The sequence below is a fragment of the Pholcus phalangioides genome, unplaced genomic scaffold (genome assembly GCF_987345545.1).
Source record: "Pholcus phalangioides strain wild (caught in Gottingen) unplaced genomic scaffold, Ppha-v1.0 ptg000042l_1, whole genome shotgun sequence".
NCBI classification, from domain to species: domain Eukaryota; kingdom Metazoa; phylum Arthropoda; class Arachnida; order Araneae; family Pholcidae; genus Pholcus; species Pholcus phalangioides.
In genome coordinates, this window is record NW_028301628.1 from 29824145 (window position 1) to 29845131 (window position 20987).

Sequence of the window (20987 nt, forward strand, 5' to 3'; positions counted from 1 at the left end):
TCATCAAAGGAGCTATCTAACAACCCACTATGACAAACTACAGAACTCTGAATATGGCCATCTCAATGAGATAGTGGATTACGACCCATTACAGAGAACAATATACCATATGCCAAAAAGGGTATTGCACACTGACTGGACACTCTACTGATAAAGAAAATTAGGTATTCTATTATTATTTTTGTTATAAATGTTTTCGAGAAAAAAATTGAATTAGAAAGAAGAGGAGATTTATATTGTGCATTTCTATTTTTATTAGTTCTGTATAAGTCATCCTATTATGTCCCACTTTACCTACTTTGCCACTGGTATATTGTACTCATTATTGTATCCGTATGTGTTATCTCTGTATCTTATATACACTGAAGAGCCAAAAAAACTGGTTAACATGCCTAATATCGTGTAGGGTCCCCGCAGAAGTGCTGCAACACGACGTGGCATGGACTCGACTAATGTCTGAAGTAGTGCTGGAGTTAATTGACAACATGAATCCTGCACAGCTGTCCATAAATCCGTAGGAGTAAGAGGGGGGGGGGGTGGAGATCTCTTCTGAACAGCACGTTGCAAGGCATCCCAGATATGTTCAATAATGTTCATGTCTGGGGATTTTGGTGGCCAGCGGAAGTATCTGAAGTCAGAAGTGTGTTCCTGGAGCCACTTTGTACCAATTCTGGACGTGTGGGGTGTCGCATTGTCCTGCTGAAATTGTCCAAGTCCGTCGGAATGCACAATGGACATGAATGGGTGCAGGTGATCAGACAGGATGCTTACGTACCTGTCAGAGTCGTATCTAGACGTATCAGGGGTCCCATATCACGCCAACTGCACACGCCCCATACCATCACAGAGCCTCCACCAGCTTGAACAGTCCCCTGTTGACATGTAGGGTCCATGGATTCATGAGGTTGTCTCCATACCCGTACACGTCCAGTCCATCAGCTCGAAGCAATTGGAACCAAGACTAGGCAACGTGTTTCCAGTCCTCAACAGTCCAATGTCGGTGTTGTCGGGCCCAGGCGAGGCGTAAAGCTTTGTGTCGTGCAGTCATCAAGGGTACACGAGTGGGCCTTTGGCTCCAAAAGCCCATATCGATGATGTTTCGTTGAATGGTTCGCACACTGACACTTGTTGATGGCCCAGCATTGAAATCTGCAGCAATTTGCGGAAGGGTTGCACGTTTGTCACGTTTAATGATTCTCGTCATGATCTTTTTCCGGCCGCAGCGATCTTGTAGATTTAATTTTTTACCGGGTTCCCGATATTCACGGTACACTCGTGAAATGGTCGTACGTGAAAATCCAAATTTCATCGCTACCTCGGAGATGATATGTTCCATCTCTCGTGCGCCGACTATAACACCACGTTCAAGCTCACTTAAATCTCGATAACCTGCCATTTTTTGTAGCAGCAGTAACCGCTCTAACAACTATGCCAGACACTTGTTATGTTATATAGGCGTTGCCGACCGCAGCGCCGTACTCTGATTGGTTCCATATCTCTTTATTTGCATACGCATGCCTGTACCAGTTTTTTTGGCTCTTTAGTTTATGTTGTATGTGTTATATGATTTTTGTCTACCAACGATTTTTTTTTTTTTTAATATTGAATATTTTAATTTATTGTGACTTTTTGGAGCGCAAACTATTTATACATGTACAATCTTCTCTTTCTTATATTTGCTCATGTTACTGATGTTAATTTACCATACACAAACAACAACTGTTAACATTTCAAAGCAAATTTGACAATTCAACTAATATTATTAGTTATAAAATATTTATTAATATCATGCAATATTAACTTTTTCTATGTGGCTTTTTTTTGATAGGTGACAGCAGTAGTTCCGGTGCAATGATGTTTTACGTGTAATCTATATATATATAAACGAATGTCTGTTTGTCCTTTATGCATTACTACACCATTCATCCGATCGCCATGAAACTTTGGGAAGTTGTTGAGTTGACTCCCGCGAAGGTTTCTGGCATAGTTTTTTTTTTTGAATTTTTTTTCCCCCTTTCCTTCATTTTCCTTTCTTGTGAGATCGCAGCAACGCGCGACGGGTAAGCGAGTATAATATAAATACACAGTAACTGTACCCTGTGCACTTATTTCCAATATTTTCTAGAAGACACATTTTCACTTGGGTGACCATACATCCCATATTTCCCGGGACAGTCCCGGTTTTTCCTGTTTTTTTGGCCCTCCCGACTTTTTAGCGAAAGTGTCCCGGTTTTCCCGTTTTTTACACGAACTTTACTTGAATTTTTATTCTTTATTGAAGTCAAAGGATGAAATTATTTTCCCACTAAGATATTATAATATGATAACTGCAATTATAAACAAGAATATTAATCTCTCACATTTGTCTTTGGTGGACGTTTTATTTCGTGGAATTCATTTAAATCCACTGCAATTTGCAGGAATGCTTTATTTCCCGCCATTTTGATTTTTACGTAAGAAATTACTCCATACTTATTTGGAAAAATTACTCCACATGCTACAGTACGGACCCTAGGCTGGAATCTTTAGTGAGCCTCCAAGTCAGACTGTTAACGGGTCCATTTATTATGAATTTGTAGTGGGAAAAACAAAAAAAATGATGAGGAAAAAAAAGCATCTAGAGCCTCCGGGCTGGAGCCCTGTCAGTCCCGCCCCCTCCCTTGTGAGGGACATGCGGGGACCTCATTGCATAGGGACTTCCACGATAAGGTCTGGCACAATGGTTTATGACAATAAATATGTTTTATTAGATGTGGTGCCCGAGCCCTCTTTCATTTTGCCCTGGGGCTATGATGCTTTTGAGAGGGGAGTAGGGACCTTTTTTGGATAAATATTCAAATATGTTTGTTTGAGAGTTGTGTAGAACAGGGATTCCACGAGAAACTTTACGTTGGAAACCCCCTGCCCTAGAAATGTGTAAGAGGAATGTAAATTTTATGGTTCATTTAAAAATTCATGTAAAATGAGAAAAATTATCAGTGAAAAAGAAGTGTTTTTTTTTTGGTAGCTCGAATCTTCCGAAAAGTGACCGACGCTGGACACCAATGAAATGGCGTCCGACATGAAAATACAGGATGATTCAAAACTCAACGTACAAACTTTTAGGGGAGGTAAAAAACACAAAACAGAATCACATAGGAATGTATCACAGTTTTTTTTTTTGTGCATAACTGTGGATAGTAAGAACTTTGAGCACTTGTTCTGGAACTTAACATGTACACGTGCTGTCCTCGTGCGCTAAATAGTTTTCCCACCCATTATTGGCTTGTCATTTCTGCATCTTCGTTTATCCTCCGGAATCAGGTTGGGGTTTTCAGTCATGCATTCCTATATATGTGATTCTGTTTTGTTTTTGGGTTTCTATCTCTCCCCCACTAAAAATTTGTACGTTGAGTTTTGAATCACCCTGTATACAATTCCGAATGATTTGGCCTGCTAAGCACAACTAATACCAAGAAATGGTTTTATTGGCCCTTGTTTTTGAGATATTACCCTGTCAACTGTTGAAAAGGCCTTTACGAGCGTAATTATAAAAACCACGTCCGCAACTGGGGGGGGGGGGGGTTACTGGCAGGTCTGCTGCCCCGGGCACTGGTCCAGAGGGGGGGGGCACAATTTTCACCCTTTAACCTCTGCTTCGACGTTACTAGGGGCCGCCAAAATGCGTGCTTGTCCCGGATGACCAGACATCTAGTTGCCGTCCTGGTACAAGCCACTGCAAAACGAAATAACTGAACGCGTCAGACGCCGATAAAGGAACTATTGTGCTTTAATACATTTGCATTTCTATGTATTTTTTTTTTGTTGTATTTTTATGTGTGTGCCTCTATATGGTGGTGAAACTTCTTTATATCTGTGTTGCTTTTTCTGTACATGTTGTTTTCCATGCTCTTATGCAGTGTTTCAGTATATTGTATTGTTTTATTATATGGTGTTTCATGATGCGCCAGAGTCTGTACCAGCTGACGTTATCGACTGACAGAACCGGTTAATTGCCATTGGCTACCTTGATATTTAAAGATCGCACTATTAGTTTAAAAGTATTAGAGCAGTAAAGTCACGCACCAGATCCGAGACCACGCCCACTGAGCCAAAGCGGCAACTTCAAAGGGATGAGACAGCCCTCGCTACATAGCCTGCTTGGAGCTAGAAACCGCAGAAAACTAACTTTAGCTGGCTAACACTACGCCGCCAACGGGATTCAAATACAAATACAAAGCCACAACAGGCAAAATGCCCAACGAGGTGGCTGAGAAAAAGATGCCTATAAAAATATGGATGGCATATATTTCAAAAATACAGCAACCCAATTAAAAATGCAATAAACCTGGATCCTCGTGCCCATCGTAATGCTCACCTGACCGCATATAGCAACCATAGGCTTAGAAAGAAAACCGTGTATAACAGCGTTTCTCAACCATTCTGAACCCAAGGAGCCCCAGTAAAATTTCTGAAACAATTCGACGGACCACTTCGTCCCGTATTACGATACATTCATGTATTTTGGTTGGTTATGAATTTTTTTATACATTTGTGTGTGTGTCCCGTTTTTTCAACGATGTTTATTTGAATTTGTAATGGTCACCAAAATCAAGAATAAACAGCGCTTTCATAATTTATTACGATAGTTATAGATAATAATTTATGGCTATAAATAATATTCAACTCACATATTTCTCAAGTTCAATGTTTTTTTTTTGCTCAATTTTTCAGCAATTTTCGCCATAAGCGGGGATTTTGCCGACTTATGGCAAAGTTTTTGATGCCAATTGACGACGTTCCGTATTTTACCGCATTCATTTAATATAATCGATCCTAATTTCACTTTTCTTTCTCAATGACATGTGGTCATTAAGTCATTTAAATGTTTTCCGTCTATTGTTTTTTGTCAAATACATTTTTGTTTACTGCGACCTGTAGCAGCCAATTGTTAGTCCCCCACCCTACATCCATTTCATCGGCAATTAGCAAATCCGTCGTGTATGGGCATTTTTGGCTTCAATTTGTGATATGGATCGCAATTTCCCGCATTTTGCTTGATAAGGCATGGTGAACCTAAGTATGAAGGTACAGCTTTTATTTGAACTCATATGGATATTATTTTTATCAATTAAAATAACCGAATAATTTTCCATTAAGTTGGAATTGAGTTATCAAGTCTGCCTGCGGACCTCCAATGCCATCGTCACGGACCGTCACTGGTGCACGGACCATAGGTTGAGAAACGTTGGCGTATAATATTATAGTATGAAGGCCTCAATCTGAAAGACGCGGGGGATCCTAAATGTAGTTATAACTTCGCAGTACGGTTCAGGGCTGGACAAATCTATTGCACGAGGCATGCACGGAGCATGTAAAATTTCGCTTGGGCATGTTTGTGGGAAATTTTGAGAGTTCAAAACAAATGAGAAATGCAAATATATACATGGTGTCCCAAATTGTTTGCACGGCGGATATCTCTGTAACCGTTGATTTTCGAAACAAACTTTCAGTTACGAAAAGTTTTCAAATGACGTGCAGTTACTTGAAATCTCAAAATTTGTTTGAGGGGTCGTCTACATGAAAAGATAAAAAAGTTAACTTTCTGTACAGTCCCCGTGTGCTCAAAAACTCGACTGGAAAGTTTTTGTGTTGTCTTTCCTAATGTAAAATAAAAAAAAAAAATTACACATTCCCAAGTGCAATAGTTACCGAGATATTCGAATTTGAAAAACGGAGGGAAGTTTGGAAAAAAAGCAGCGTTAAATGCGGATAGAAACGGTTTACCCGTATTTAACGCTGTTTACCCCCCCCCCCCCCACCTCTCCCCCCATTTCTCGAGTTCAAATATTTCAGGGAATATTGAACTTAGAAATGTGGAACTTTTTTTTTTGTTGGTATCGGGAGAGACAAGGCATCAACTTTGTAATTGGGTCCTTGAGCACAGGGTGTCTGTATAAAAAGTTAACATTTTCATTTTAATAACTATAGAAGAGTCCTTGCAACACATAAATGACATATCTGAGTACTACACGTTATTTGGATATCTTTTGTAATTGGAAGTATGCTTTTACGGTCGGGATTAAACTATAAAGGTTTCTTCAAAGTTCTTTTATAAAACTTGAAAAATGCAAGCTACACTATGAAAGTTGGATAAATGATCTTTTACAAAACTTGAAAGAAACAATCAGTAAGCCTATTGGTTATATTCGCTCGAATGTAATCCATACGCCTATTGGTTTAATTTTCCAAGTTTTCTAAAAGAACATTTATGAAACGTTTATAGTGTAATCCCGGCCTTACTGTTATAGGAAATTTTGAGATTTCACATCAAACAAAGGAATAATTTGACTTTTTTAAATGTAGTAGTTCAATGCCCTTAATTTTCTACATTATCTGCATGTTTTCATCAATAGATAGCAGCACATTCGTCGCGATTGTTGGGCAAAATTTGCTCTAAAGGGGGAAAACTAAGCAATATTTTTTTCGGGCATTCAAAATATTGATTCTCTTGATTTTTTTAAGTTACATGCCCGGTTTCTCGGGCAGGTAATTTTTTTTTTTTAGATTTTTCCAGCCCCGGTACGGTTCCAGAAAATATTGGTTTCGACTTGTCAAAAGGGCCAAATTTTACAGAGAATCAAAAAAGCTATATTCCCCGTAAGTCTCATATTCGTCAGTAGGTGGAATATTCGCTCATAAGTACCAAAGATGACTCCAGAGAAAATTCACCCTCAAAAATTAAAAAGAAAAATCAATTTCCCGTAAATTTCATTTTTAAATCTGGAATCCATGAATTATGACGTTACTTCTCATCTAAATATTTCCAATACAAATACCAAAATGGAATCCGAATTTAAATTCCCTTTTTTTTCCCTTGTCCCTCCTCCTTTGAAGGTAAAAGTCATAAATTTTAAGTGCATTTTTTTCTCCCCCATCATCTTCGGAGAAATGTCGGTTTGTCTTCCAGGAAGTAGGGAGAAAGTAAACCCTACCCCCATATCTCTAACTGATTCATTTTCTCATTCATCCATTGCTCTCTCTCTCTCTCTCTCTCTCTCATAGGTTTGTGGAATTCGGCATCCGGGCAACCAACAGAAAAGATGCAATCTTCTCTATCTATATAAGCCCAAAGGATAGAGAGATGGAGAGGGTATGCGTGTGCGGCTCCTTCACGCCGCACATACTACAACCACCGAAATTTTTGGAGATCTCCAGGCAAGGAAAGGAGCCGACGCCGCCGCTCCTTTTGCCTCCCAATAAACGCTGAGAGACAAAGAATTCTATTCCCCTGAGCAGCAGCAGAAGCACCGGCATTTTAGTTGGAATCTGCATTTTTGCCCGACCTCTCCCTCTTGTCAGTTGCCTATACCATCCATAGCTGTCGTAAGAGGGTATCCCGTGGCATGCGACCGGGGTACATACTACGAATTCCGCACATTCCCTCAACCTGGCATACCGATCGAGCTTTCGTCGAGAGCTGCAAGAGGCTGCTTGCTTCTGTCTGTGTGTGTGTATATATGCTACGATCTTTACCCCCGTTTGGATAAAGCCAAAGGCTTCCCGGGGGGGGGGGCTTCCTTGCACATTTCTACACTACCTCCACCTCCCAAAGACTCTTACAAACATATATGTATACGCCACTGTCTCGCTGACGACGACGACGACGCAAGAACTCTGGTAATTCGTCGCGCACACACACGCACAAAAATTTCCACTTCCGTCGGAGGATGGAGGCTTCCTTTCTGTAGTGGTGAGTGGAGTTTTGGCTGGTGTTTTGGCGGTGGAGGATTCCACCAACATGGATAGAATGGCTTAAGAAAGATAGGTAGGCGGCAGCAGCGAGAAGCACCAAAACGTTGGTGAAAGGGCGGTGGGTCCGAGGTTATTGCAGTTCCGAAGACATTGTCCCTCCTTCTTCTTCCTCGTGGCGGGGCAAGATGGCTTCGGTTTTAAGGAGTAGAATTCAGCGACGTGGGTAAGAAAACGGTGGAAGGAGAGCACGAGAGAGAGAGCTTTTCCAATTAGATTGGAATGAGCCAGTAAAACGCTTCTTTTCCCGCTTATCATGAGGAGGTACTAGGGGGCTCCGGCTAAAATGCTAAAAATGCTATTAGGTTCATTTCTAACAGTCGCTGAAATTGCAGAATTCTCCGGTCTCTCATACCATACATACCCTTTCCCTACCTTATACTCCGCCAATTTTTTTTTTCTTTATTTTCTTATTATTTCTGTTTTCTGTATGTGGTACCTACTCCAGTTTTGCGCACCACCACCCGCTTTTTCCTGAGACTTTTATCAGCGTTATATGTGGTATGTCTGTCGCTGCTGCCATCACAGCAGAGACGATGATATAGCTTGGAGCAGCAGAAGCAGAATCCTTCGCGGTTTGAATATTTTCGTGGAATTCCTTTTACCATGCGAGAGAAAGAGAGAGAGAGCTTAATGTATGTGCTTGGGGTTCGAATTCCTGGTTGTTTTGAAGTCTGGCATTTTCTAAGGTTGCATATACGATTGATTGTTTTATGCGGAGTTTGAGGTTAAAAAAAACATACATATATATATATCCTTAAGAATTTAAGGGGAGAAGATGTATTATACGTCGGCAAAAACGAGGAATCCATGATGATATAGGTGAGATTAAATTCTTTCAGAAAAAAAGATTTGGCAATATATGCTCTCGTTCTATTTCCTTAAGATCTTTGGGTATTAAATTTCAGATCGTAATATTTTTGGGATGCTTTTAAACTGTATGCATAGGGCTGTTAAGAAGCTGTTCATCTGAAAATCTATGCTACCATGCCACAACTGGAATATAATATGTTTTTTTCTTAACTAGAGTCGAAATTGGATAATTCGAATCTCAGGAGAACATAAAAAAAATTGTTTGAATTATTCAATTCACCAGCATTGGATACAAAACTTTCACGCGTGGCGAAAACTCAAAAATGCTTGATAATTATGAAAATTTACCGAATACTATCACTTACTATGCCAGTTTCCCCGTTGTTGCAACTAGTGTACAAAACGTAAATTATCACGAAAACTATTTCATTTGTGAAATTATCACGAAAACTATTTCATTTGTGAAATTATCACGAAAACTATTTCATTTGTAAAATTATCTCATGAAAACTATTTCATTTGTAAAATTATCTCATGAAAACTATTTCATTTGTAAAATTATCAAGAGCGTGCGCGCGCGCGATAACGCTTTCGATAAGATACTCCCCTTAAAGTACCAAAGGATATTCAGAGGTATCATGAGTTCGATACCCGATTTGTCCTAGTCACTAAATCACTAGTCAGAAATTTCCTGACGTGAAAGCACGGTATAACAGATACGGTGAAAACATGACCACAGAAGAAGGATGCTATCGTAGGGAGTCCCACACGAACAGGTTAGGGCACAAAGACCAACACAACAACACACAGGCACAAATAGACCTCGTAAGCTTTCCAGGTAGGATAGCAGTACCTACATGCTAACCATATGCTTTGCGGTTTTTTAAAATTTGTTTTCTGCTGAAGGGGATTGTTGATCTTTAACATGATACTTGCATAAAAGCAACTTATAAAGACTTACAAACATTCTTACACACAACTTAGAAATATGCAAAATTCACAAAGGCTGAATAACTCATGAATAAGAAAGCAAATTACCGAGTAATGATCGCGCTTAACTTAAGTTTTTTGATGTCCTCCAACACATTTTTGATAACCAAGTATGTTCGTCACTTGATCGAATGGAATTATACGACCTGATTTTTGAAATTTCGGTCCATCTTTCTTAGATTTCAAGATAGCATAAAAAGTTTCTGAAGTTTCCACCAGGTGGCGTTCTAACCTTTCTTATCATTCGGCGCATAATCGTGGTATCGATGTCGATATACCACTACACTACTTTCATGCTTCTATCTGCCACATTTCAGGAGTTATTCAAGATTATAAGAAATTCAAAATTTCAAATGTTCTTTATTTCTTAAATATTTGCTCCCGGACATCCCAAAATGATTCTTGGAGATACAAAATGATTGCAAGAGGCTGCACATGTCATTATATACGAGATCTTCAAGTGGTCATAACTTTTGAATGGATGAATATACAGCGATGGAAGAAGCGTCTAGGTATACTAAATCTAAAACGTCTACTAAATCGGACATGCGCTACACGCCGACAACAACCAAAACGCCCTCTGGAGGGAAGTTCTTAAACTTTTTCATCTTGTCGTGACAAATAAGCAGGAATCGAACAAAATTATAGCTTAAATTTTGAGAAATTCTATTGAATAAGGTGGTAATATGAATGTTCACTCAGAATGTTAGTTATTTTATTCAATTTTAGTTATTATTCAATGAATATTATTTATTATTTTAGCACAATAATTATTATATTCAAAAATAGGCCAAGTACTTCTTGTGCCCACTGCTAAGACCGGTAGAACGGCGAATTCAGTTCCATTCAGCTAAGCAATTTATGCCAAACAGTCTGCAATCTCGCAGTATTGCTTTAGCTCGTCATGGGAAAGTTCAAGAATTCCTGGGTAGAGTTTGCGGGGAATGGGTTCTGCCGGTTTGACCGATGTTGACGAAATCAGGGGCACGATTAACAAACTAAAAAAGTTTCTGGTCATGATGAAATTTCAAATCTCGCTCTTTAAAATCTTTCTATCCTCAAATCATTCACTAATATGTTCAATAGCATGCTTCAGACAAGCTATTTTCCCAATGTCTGGAAACTTTCTATCGTCAAACCTCTTCATAAATCTGGAACTGACCCACTTTTCTCTCAAAATTTCAGATCTATCAGCTTACTCAGTAACATTTCTAAAGACTTTGAACGTACCTTTATTTCACGTCTTGACGCTTTCCTGTACTTCAACAACATTCTTCGAAATGAGCAGTACGGATTCAGGCGGAGGCATTCTTACGTTACTCAGCTGCACAGAGTTACCGAGTTCGTGATGACTGCGTTCAACTACAAGAAACATGTCTGTGCTCTCTGTCTGGATATATGTGAGGCTTTCGATAAAACAAATCACACGACCTTATTATCCGAACTAATTGATCTGGGTGTGCCTGACTATTTCATCATCTTTTTAAACAGTTACCTTTCGAATCGAAGATTCCAAGTCAAAAATGGCAACTGTCTCTCAACTGTTAGACCAATAAGAGCCTCTGTCCCGCAGGGTTCTTGTTTGGGACTGCTGCTCTTTGCATTACACATCAATGACTTTCCAGCTCCTCAACGCGAAATGCTTGGTCTATTTGCTGATGATGCCATCCTATTGACCAATCACAAAAAAGGGGGAAAATGTATTGAAAATTTACAAGAATAAGCTAAAGACATTGAACACTGGTGCCAAGACAACGATATAAAATAAAATCATCAAAAATGTGAATATATTCTCTTTACTAGACGGTAAAAGTTTCTCCCATATACACTGCTGGCCACCGTAAATGCAACACCCTGAAGGAAGCATGCAAATAATATGAAATTTACAACATGCATTAGCGGAGGTGAGATATGCAAATGATTAGAATTTCAGCGCAGACGCACATCACGCGCGCCTGTGGCGCCACTTCAAAGCGCTATTTAAGGCTTGGAGATTTCGACGATTTGAAGTACGGTAATTGTGTTTTTCTTGTGGTTTTTTCAAAAAAACGATCAATTATGCCTCGTAGAAAACAGCGATCATCTTTTGATCAAGTATCCGAGTTCGGCAGAGGAAGGATAGTGGCCTACCGAGATTGTGGATTATCTTTCAGGGAAATCGGTAGTCGTGTTGGACGAAACCAAACAACTGTAATGCGGATATGTGACCGTTGGATGCAGGAGGGTACGACGGACCGACGTGTTCGATCGCATCCACCTCAGTGCACCACTTCACGTGATGACAGGCGTATTGTGCGTATGGCAGTGACGGATCGCTCAGCCACATCACGAACCATAGCACTGCACATTCAGTCTGTACCGCATCATCCAGTGTCTGCGCGTACCATTCGACGCCGTTTACAGCAGAGTGGTCTGTCCGCAAGACGTCCATTGCTTCGTCTACCCTTGACGCAGAACCACAGACGTCTCCGCCGCCAATGGTGCGTGAAAGAAGGATGTGGACGGCACAATGGAATGAAATTGTCTTTACTGACGAGTCACGCTTCTGTCTGCAACACCACGATGGTCGGATTCGAGTCTGGAGACACCGTGGAGAGAGGATGCTGAACAGCTGCGTTATGCACCGCCACACTGGTCCTGCACCGGGTATTATGGTATGGGGCGGTATTGGATATCACTCTCGCACTCCTCTAGTACGCATTGCCGGTACTTTAAAAAGCCAGCGCTACATCTCCGAGGTGTTGGAGTCAGTTGTCCTTCCTTACCTTCATGGCTTGCCCACAGCCATATTTCAACAGGATAATACGCGACCACACGTGGCACGCATTGTCCAAAGGTTCTTCGTCAATCGCTAGATTGAATTGCTTCCTTGGCCAGCTCGCTCTCCGGATCTTTCGCCGATAGAAAACATGTGGTCCATGGTTGCTCAACGATTGACCCAGATTACATCCCCAGCTGCCACACCAGATCAACTTTGGCAACGCGTGGAAGCTGCTTGGTCTGCTGTACCCCAAGAACACATCCAAAGTCTCTTTGAATCAATGCCGAGGCGTGTGGCAGCGGTGATCTCCAACAATGGCGGCTACTCTGGCTACTGATTTTGGCAGGAACCACACTTCACAGAAGTCTATAAATTTAATCATTTGATGCTTGGTCAACATGTTATCTACAAAATAAATATTGTTGCGATATCTCTTGTCTTTCTTGGTGTTGCAATTTGGGTGGCCAGCAGTGTACATCGGCAACAAGGTGTTAACAAGAAAACTCCAGGTCCAATATCTAGGATGTATACTAGATAAGTCGCTCTCATTTTCTCCTCAGGTGACGCACGTAAGAAATAAGGCCTCACAAACAGTTGGGATGTTTATCCAGATGGATTTTATCCAGAATCACATTCCCCTAACACTTTGAGGAATAAAGTAATTCTTTTTAAAACTATTATTCGTTCTATTCTGACATATGCTGCCCCAGTGTGGGCTCATGCCAGTCTCACAAATATGAAAGGTTTACAGGCGCAGCAGAACATCATTCTTCGCCACTTTACCAGAGCCCCCTGGTATGTGAGAGGAAAAAACATCCGTAAAGATCTTGACTTACCACTAATCTTGGACTATATCGAGCTTGCCAATGCTCATTTTGACAGGCTACGATCTTCTGAATATCAGCATCTTAGAGAAATTGTCTATTATGGCCCTAGAATCCCCACAGTACACTCTAGGCCAATGGACTTCCTAAGCGTGGACTGGGTGACGAATTGATGTAATTTTCAGAACATTTTCATGATTTTTTTTTCAAACAATGTATCAATTTACTATCAGTTTCATTTCATATTGCAGATGCTGTGATCGCAATTCAGAGGCATTTATATCTGTTTTGTTTTTTTCGCAAGTAATCACATTTATCTCATTTATTCATAATTTGCTCTTGCATTGTCTTCATTGTGCATAGCTTGCAGTTGAATTTTCTCCTTATTTTTGCAATGTCAGCAAAATGGTTATTTTCCGCATATATATTCTAGATTTTTATTGTTATAATTTCATTATTCTTATTATTTATTATTATTAATATACACTGCTGGCCACCCAAATTGCAACACCAAGAAAGACAAGAGATATCGCAACAATATTTATTTTGTAGATAACATGTTGACCAAGCATCAAATGATTAAATTTATAGACTTCTGTGAAGTGTGGTTCCTGCCAAAATCAGTAGCCAGAGTAGCCGCCATTGTTGGAGATCACCGCTGCCACACGCCTCGGCATTGATTCAAAGAGACTTTGGATGTGTTCTTGGGGTACAGCAGACCAAGCAGCTTCCACGCGTTGCCAAAGTTGATCTGGTGTGGCAGCTGGGGATGTAATCTGGGTCAATCGTTGAGCAACCATGGACCACATGTTTTCTATCAGCGAAAGATCCGGAGAGCGAGCTGGCCAGGGAAGCAATTCAATCTGGCGATTGACGAAGAACCTTTGGACAATGCGTGCCACGTGTGGTCGCGCGTTATCCTGTTGAAATATGGCTGTGGGCAAGCCCTGAAGGTAAGGAAGGACAACTGGCTCCAACACCTCGGAGATGTAGCGCTGGCTTTTTAAAGTACCGGCAATGCGTACTAGAGGAGTGCGAGAGTGATATCCAATACCGCCCCATACCATAATACCCGGTGCAGGACCAGTGTGGCGGTGCATAACGCAGCTGTTCAGCATCCTCTCTCCACGGTGTCTCAAGACTCGAATCCGACCATCGTGGTGTTGCAGACAGAAGCGTGACTCGTCAGTAAAGACAATTTCATTCCATTGTGCCGTCCACATCCTTCTTTCATCGCACCATTGGCGGCGGAGACGTCTGTGGTTCTGCGTCAAGGGTAGACGAAGCAATGGACGTCTTGCGGACAGACCACTCTGCTGTAAACGGCGTCGAATGGTACGCGCAGACACTGGATGATGCGGTACAGACTGAATGTGCTGTGCTATGGTTCGTGATGTGGCTGAGCGATCCGTCACTGCCATACGCACAATACGCCTGTCATCACGTGAAATGGTGCACTGAGGTGGATGCGATCGAACACGCCGGTCCGTCGTACCCTCCTGCATCCAACGATCACATATCCACATTACAGTTGTTTGGTTTCGTCCAACACGACTACCGATTTCCCTGAAAGATAATCCACAATCTCGGTAGGCCACTATCCTTCCTCTGTCGAACTCGGATACTTGATCAAAAGATGATCGCTGTTTTCTACGAGGCATAATTGATCGTTTTTTTGAAAAAACCGCAAGAAAAACACAATTGCCGTACTTCAAATCGTCGAAATCTCCAACCCTTAAATAGCGCTTTGCAGTGGCGCCACAGGCGCGCGTGATGTGCGTCTGCGCTGAAATTCTAATCATTTGCATATCTCACCTCCGCTAATGCATGTTGTAAATTTCATATTATTTGCATGCTTCCTTCAGGGTGTTGCATTTACGGTGGCCAGCAGTGTATATATATATATATATTTTTTTTTTGGATGAACAAATAATGCATCAAATTCATGTGATATTGCAATTGATGTGATTACAATACAGAGATGGTGCGTGTCATTGTCTTCATTATAACTTTTTTTTCGACGTTCTTGATTATGGTTATATTACTGATGCCGGTTTTACAGTACCTGTACTGCCGAGAGTGAACTTGTTTACACAAAAATTTTGTCATGAACGAATCTTTTTATTGATTTAAACATTTCTGATTGGTGTCTCTCGATTATGTAAAATTTTATAATCTTTGGGGTTTTTGGGAAGCATATCATCAACTACTTCCCTTATGACATTTCCCCCTTGTTCTTCGACTGTGTTGTGTTTCATTGCGATGAGCATTCATTTCGCAAAGATTTATATAAACAATACTGTCCTGGCTCTTTCAGTCTCTACACATACATACACTACATACCTTACACACATGCACAAACTTGTCTTTTTCCTTCACATACCACCCCTGGTAATCTGTAAGTCGCCAGAGAGCCTGCAAAGGCTGGGCAGCGACGGAAACGTTCAATTCTGGTCTGGTCCTGCTACATTTCTCCATGCCCGAAATTTTCACCTGGCATGTGTATAATTTTCCTGACCACATGCTCGACGCAAGCGTTTAAAAAAAAAGCCATTGCTCTTTTATATTTTTGTATGTAGTATATCTCAGTCTGGATTTTCTTCTTAAAATTTCAATTATTTTGGATTTTATTGCGCAAATAAATAATTAATTTTTTTTTTTTTTGAAGTAAGTAAATCCAGTGAGATAACATTTAGTAGTACTATTTTTTGGACATGTAAAATATCGATTCGGGCATCTATTTTTTTAATGGCTTTACATACAGATTCTCCGGAACTGAAAAACAAAAGCTTGCATTTCTGATTCTGCTCAAACTGGATTCAAAACTCGTAGATCATACATGCTGAACGGTGGACCAAATATGACCCTCGGAGTCATCTCATAAGGCTCGCTGTCTCAAAGCTAATTTTGCATAGAAAGAATTAAGCAGCACACATTCCAGATTCCTTAAGTGATACGCGTGACATATTCCCAGATCTCTTATAAGTAACTCGAGGAACATTTATAGATCACTCAAGCGTCCAGCGGGGCAGTTCCAGATCACTCGATCTGCATATTTTCATCAATAGATAGCAGCAGCACATCGTTCTGATTGCTTATTAAAAATTTGTTCGAAACGGAGGAAACTAAGCAATATTTTTCGTTCCTGTAAAATATTGATTCTGGAAGTGTATTTTTTTAAGCTACATGCCAGGTCGGGCAGGTAAATTTTTTTCAGATTTGTCCAGCCCTGATGTGGTCCAAAAAAATGCTGTCGATTTCAACTTGTCAAAAGAGCTAAATTTTTCGGAGTATCGAATAAGTTGCTTTTCTCGTAAGTATCATATTGGTTAGCAGTTCTCATATTCGTATGTTCCAGATCATTATTAAAGATCACTTAAGTGACCCCCTCCACAGTTCCAGATCACTTAAGTGACTTGCGGTATATTTACAGATGATCGGGGCACAGTTTCAGAGCACTTAAGTGACCCGCGGCACAGTTTCAGATCGCTCAAGCGCCCCACCGCACACTTTCACGTTATTTTAATGAAATTTACAGATCCACTTAAGTAGCCTGCGGTTCTCTGTTTCAGATAACTTAATTAAGTGGCCCACGGCACGTTTTCAAATCAATGAAGTGGACCGCACTCTCCTAAAGATTAAACACCCCTGTGTCGTAGACTATATTTTTTATCCACCTCCCCTTCACGTGGCTCGTAATATTTTGCAGCTCGGTGCAGTTGCACCCCACTTGAATTCAGTTCTAAGAGATACTAACCGCTGCCCCGGCAAACATATTTCGCCATACGGGGTTCCCCGAAGGGAGCATTTATTTTCTCCACATGAATTCAGTCCTAAATGTATGATGGATGCCGCAAAACGCGTATAAAACACAAATTTCAGTTTCAGGAACGACTTACAGAATCGATCAGCTATATGATGATTTTCTTGTTTCCGCGCAATGGAAGTACGTAATATTTCTTAACCGTGCCATGCATCTCGTAAACATTCTTAAGTTTCGGAATCTGGTAAACCCGATTTTATGGTCGTTTTCTGTGTTGTGTGGAATTTTTCAGATACACCGTCATCTGTTGAGTGAAATTTTGTAACAATTTATTCGATAATAAAAGACAAATTTGCTCGTGAAAAATATTTAAATTTTTTCCATGATGTTAGTTACAGAAAATAGAAATAACTATAATAATGAAACATGAAACCGAATTATAAATTTGATGTTAATTTAATTTACCGGTAATTTTTTATATGAATAATTATTTTTTCCATTACCTAAGGCCGGGGTTACACTGTAAAAAATACTTGAGAAATTCAACCAATAAGATTGCCGATGCGCTTATTGGTTAAATTTTTATAAAAGATATTTTATAAAACTTGCAAAATACAACTAATAAGCTGATCTGTTGCATTTGCTCGAATATATAACCGATCAGTTCATTGGTTGTATTTTTCAAGTTTTATGAAAGCACTTTTACAGTGGAATGCCGGCCTAAAAAAGGATCGTTGGTAAATCGTACTAAATTCATCACATTTGCCGGTCATTATGTGTATCGCCATTTCGTATTGGTAAACATGGGTAAATTAGTCCTATTGCCGCGATAAGATTTATTATGTAGATGACCGTAGAGCCAGATTCTAAATTCTATAGTTTTTCCGAACATCCCAAAATAAAATTCCTATAATTAATTCCAATTTGACGAGAATTTTGAAATTGGACCTCGATATAACGAACTCCTATCAAACAAATATTACGGTCGCAGCCCGATGTAATGATCAAACGTTCATTTAACGAATTTTACGATCGTCCCCGATATAACGAACGGATAAGGGGGAAGATCTACTGAACTCTTTTCTCTTTGGTCGGGATTACACTATAAAAGTTTTGTAAAAGCTCTTTGATAAAGCTTGAAAAATTCAACCAATGAGATCACCGGTTTCACTTGCTCGAAAGCAACCGATGAGCTTATTGGTTGAAGTTTTATAAAAGATCTTTTATCAAACTTTTATAGTGTAATCCCGGCCTTTGACTGAACCACATATACACCTCGTGCCGAGAGCGACGGTGTCTAGCTCTGTACCCGGGCGAGAACGTGAGTTTGCTTGAATTTTCTGCTATTTCTCTTTCACTACATAAATGGTGGAGAAAGTTGCCTATTTTCAAAATACGGTAGAACCCCAATATAACGAATCAGTTAAAACCTATATTTTTATTCGTTAAATCCGGGACAATCATTATATCGGGATTGCGATCGACACATATATTCGCACATGGGCAGGATTCGAATAAAAAAATCGTTAAATCATGGAATTCATTAAATGGGAGTGGGTTATATCGGGAGAACCGACTATATTTATCAAACATACTAGACATTTTTTTCCTTCACATTTATTAGATGAAGGGTGCTCAACGTTTAGGACAGTGCGGGCCACTTCATTGGTTCGAAAACGTGTCGCGGGCCACTCGAGTGATCTATAAATGTGCCGCGGATCACATAAACGATCTGTAAATGTGGCACAGATCACTCAAAAGATTCAAAACTTATGTGCCGCGGGTAACTTAAGTTATGTAGAACTGCAACGTGGGCCATTTAAGTGCTCTGGAACTGTGCCGAAGATACTTAAGTGATCTACAAATATGCCACGGGGCACTTAAGTGGTCTATAGATGCGCCGCGGACCGCTCGAGTGATCCGGGAAACAGTAGCGGATGCATGTATTAGATTCGCCAGTTATAATAGGATATTATACATAATCACCGGTAAAAAAGCAATAAATTTATAATACTTACAAGAACGATTAACGATTGTGCTAACAAGCGATTTATGACAGAACTTATCTCTGGCATCATAAACGCGTTAGCGGCATCACGCAACACATCCCGGCATCCACCAATTCATTGGAATGTTCAAGAAGTGTATGTACGGTACTTGCGTTAGTAGAAGCAGCTCCGGCTGACAAATGTTTAATTTGATATGGATATGCATGGTGAGAGCTGAATTCTCACATCGAATATTATTGATTTTAGCGCAATTTTATTACTATGCAAAAAGTACCTCGGCACCAATTAAACATGCTCAAGTGCATTTTTTCAGTGTTTTCAAAACTAAAGTTTGGCCCACAAGCAAGTCATTTTTGGTGAAATACGGTCAGAGCTGAAACTAGTGGGAAAAGGCGAGCCTCTTGTGCTCCGGGCAACGGACCGGGGAAGAGGGTTGTGCACATTTCACCCTTTAACCTTAACATTACAGGGGAGAGCTAAAGGGTATACGGGGTGCTACTGTAAGGGCTAATGCTGCATTCAAAAATTACCCTGTACCAGTTTTGAGAGTGAAAAAAAATCTAAATTTTCATACGGTCCCCTTGTCCTCCTTCCACTTAGAAAGCTCTTCCCTGTATCTCCTGAGGCCGGTAGAAAAAATTCCATGTTTCTAACTGCAAAATTCGCTAAGATATTTGAATTTAAAAAAAAAAGAAAAGTTATGAAAGAAAGATCAGCAAAAATCGCATTTATTCTGCCCTTTCTCAAATTTTCTCCGAATTTTGAATTCAAATATCTCAGTGAATATTAAAATTAGGAACTTGGAATTATTTCTGTTGGCCTCAGAAGAAACAGGGCAACAACTTTTTCTTATTGGAAGTTAGAGGACAGGGGAAACGTATAAAAATTAAGATTTTTTTTTATTTTGTTACACACTGTAGTTTGACTCTCAGAACTGGTACTGGGTAATTTTTGAACGTCTGTTAGGCATTTTTTAAATTGGAACCATTCTTCTACGACGGTTGATGAGATAAAGGCCGCATTAACACTTACCGCACACCCTGTATATAAATGCGGTTTGTGAAAAAGTTATTCTCACGAAAGGGAAGTTTTGTTTTTGGTACAGAAAAAAATCAGCTCGAATTTTGCCGATAGAGGACACTGCACGAAATTAAATCATAAAAAAAAATTCTGAATCTGAACTCCTTTCTTCAATATATTTTGTGTTCAAAACGTTCGTAAAACTTCTGGGATTCGGGACCGAGGTGAAACAATTTCACGAGAAGTGATTCATCTACCAATGTCGACATCACAATGTAAACCTTGTGTAAGTGCCAGTGACAGGAAAATTCTGTGGTGTTTGGTCAGAACATGATATCGCCAAAAAATGGATTTTTGATCTAAAAGTAAGTCTTGCTAATTATAACTAATTAGACGTGAGATAAATGCACAAATACGTGCGTACGGCTGAACAACATTCTGATGCATGATATTTTCATTTGTACTTGTGTGGTATGTTTTATTTTTGATTTTTTTTAATGAAAATGCTCGTATCTCAAAACTGTGATTTTGGAGTTATCATGTTCTGACCAAACACCACAGAATTCAGATACGAGCTGTTAATCGTACATCCTGCATTTCATAGGACTCTAATTTGCATATATACAACGATTTGCTTCTGTGCAGCGCCCTCTGTCGGCAAAAATTTGAATCTATTTCTTCCCTGAACCAAAAGAAATTCCCCTTCGCGAGAATAACTTTTTTCTCAAACCGCATTCATAAAACCAAATCCTCCAATTTTCATGGAATTTTGAATTATTTACGAATTTATGACACCCTGTATATATTCTCTAATTAGTTTTTCCTTTCATTATTTCTCTATTCTCGGGCAGATATACGGGGGGGGGGGGGCGTGGGGGGTACTGCCTCCCCCCCAGCATCAAAGGTGAAGTTGACTGATCTAATGTATATATGCATATATGAATTTACATTATCATCATCGTGCCCCCCCCCCCAGACTTCCAAGTCTCTCTCCGCCTATGTCAAAAGTGTTAATT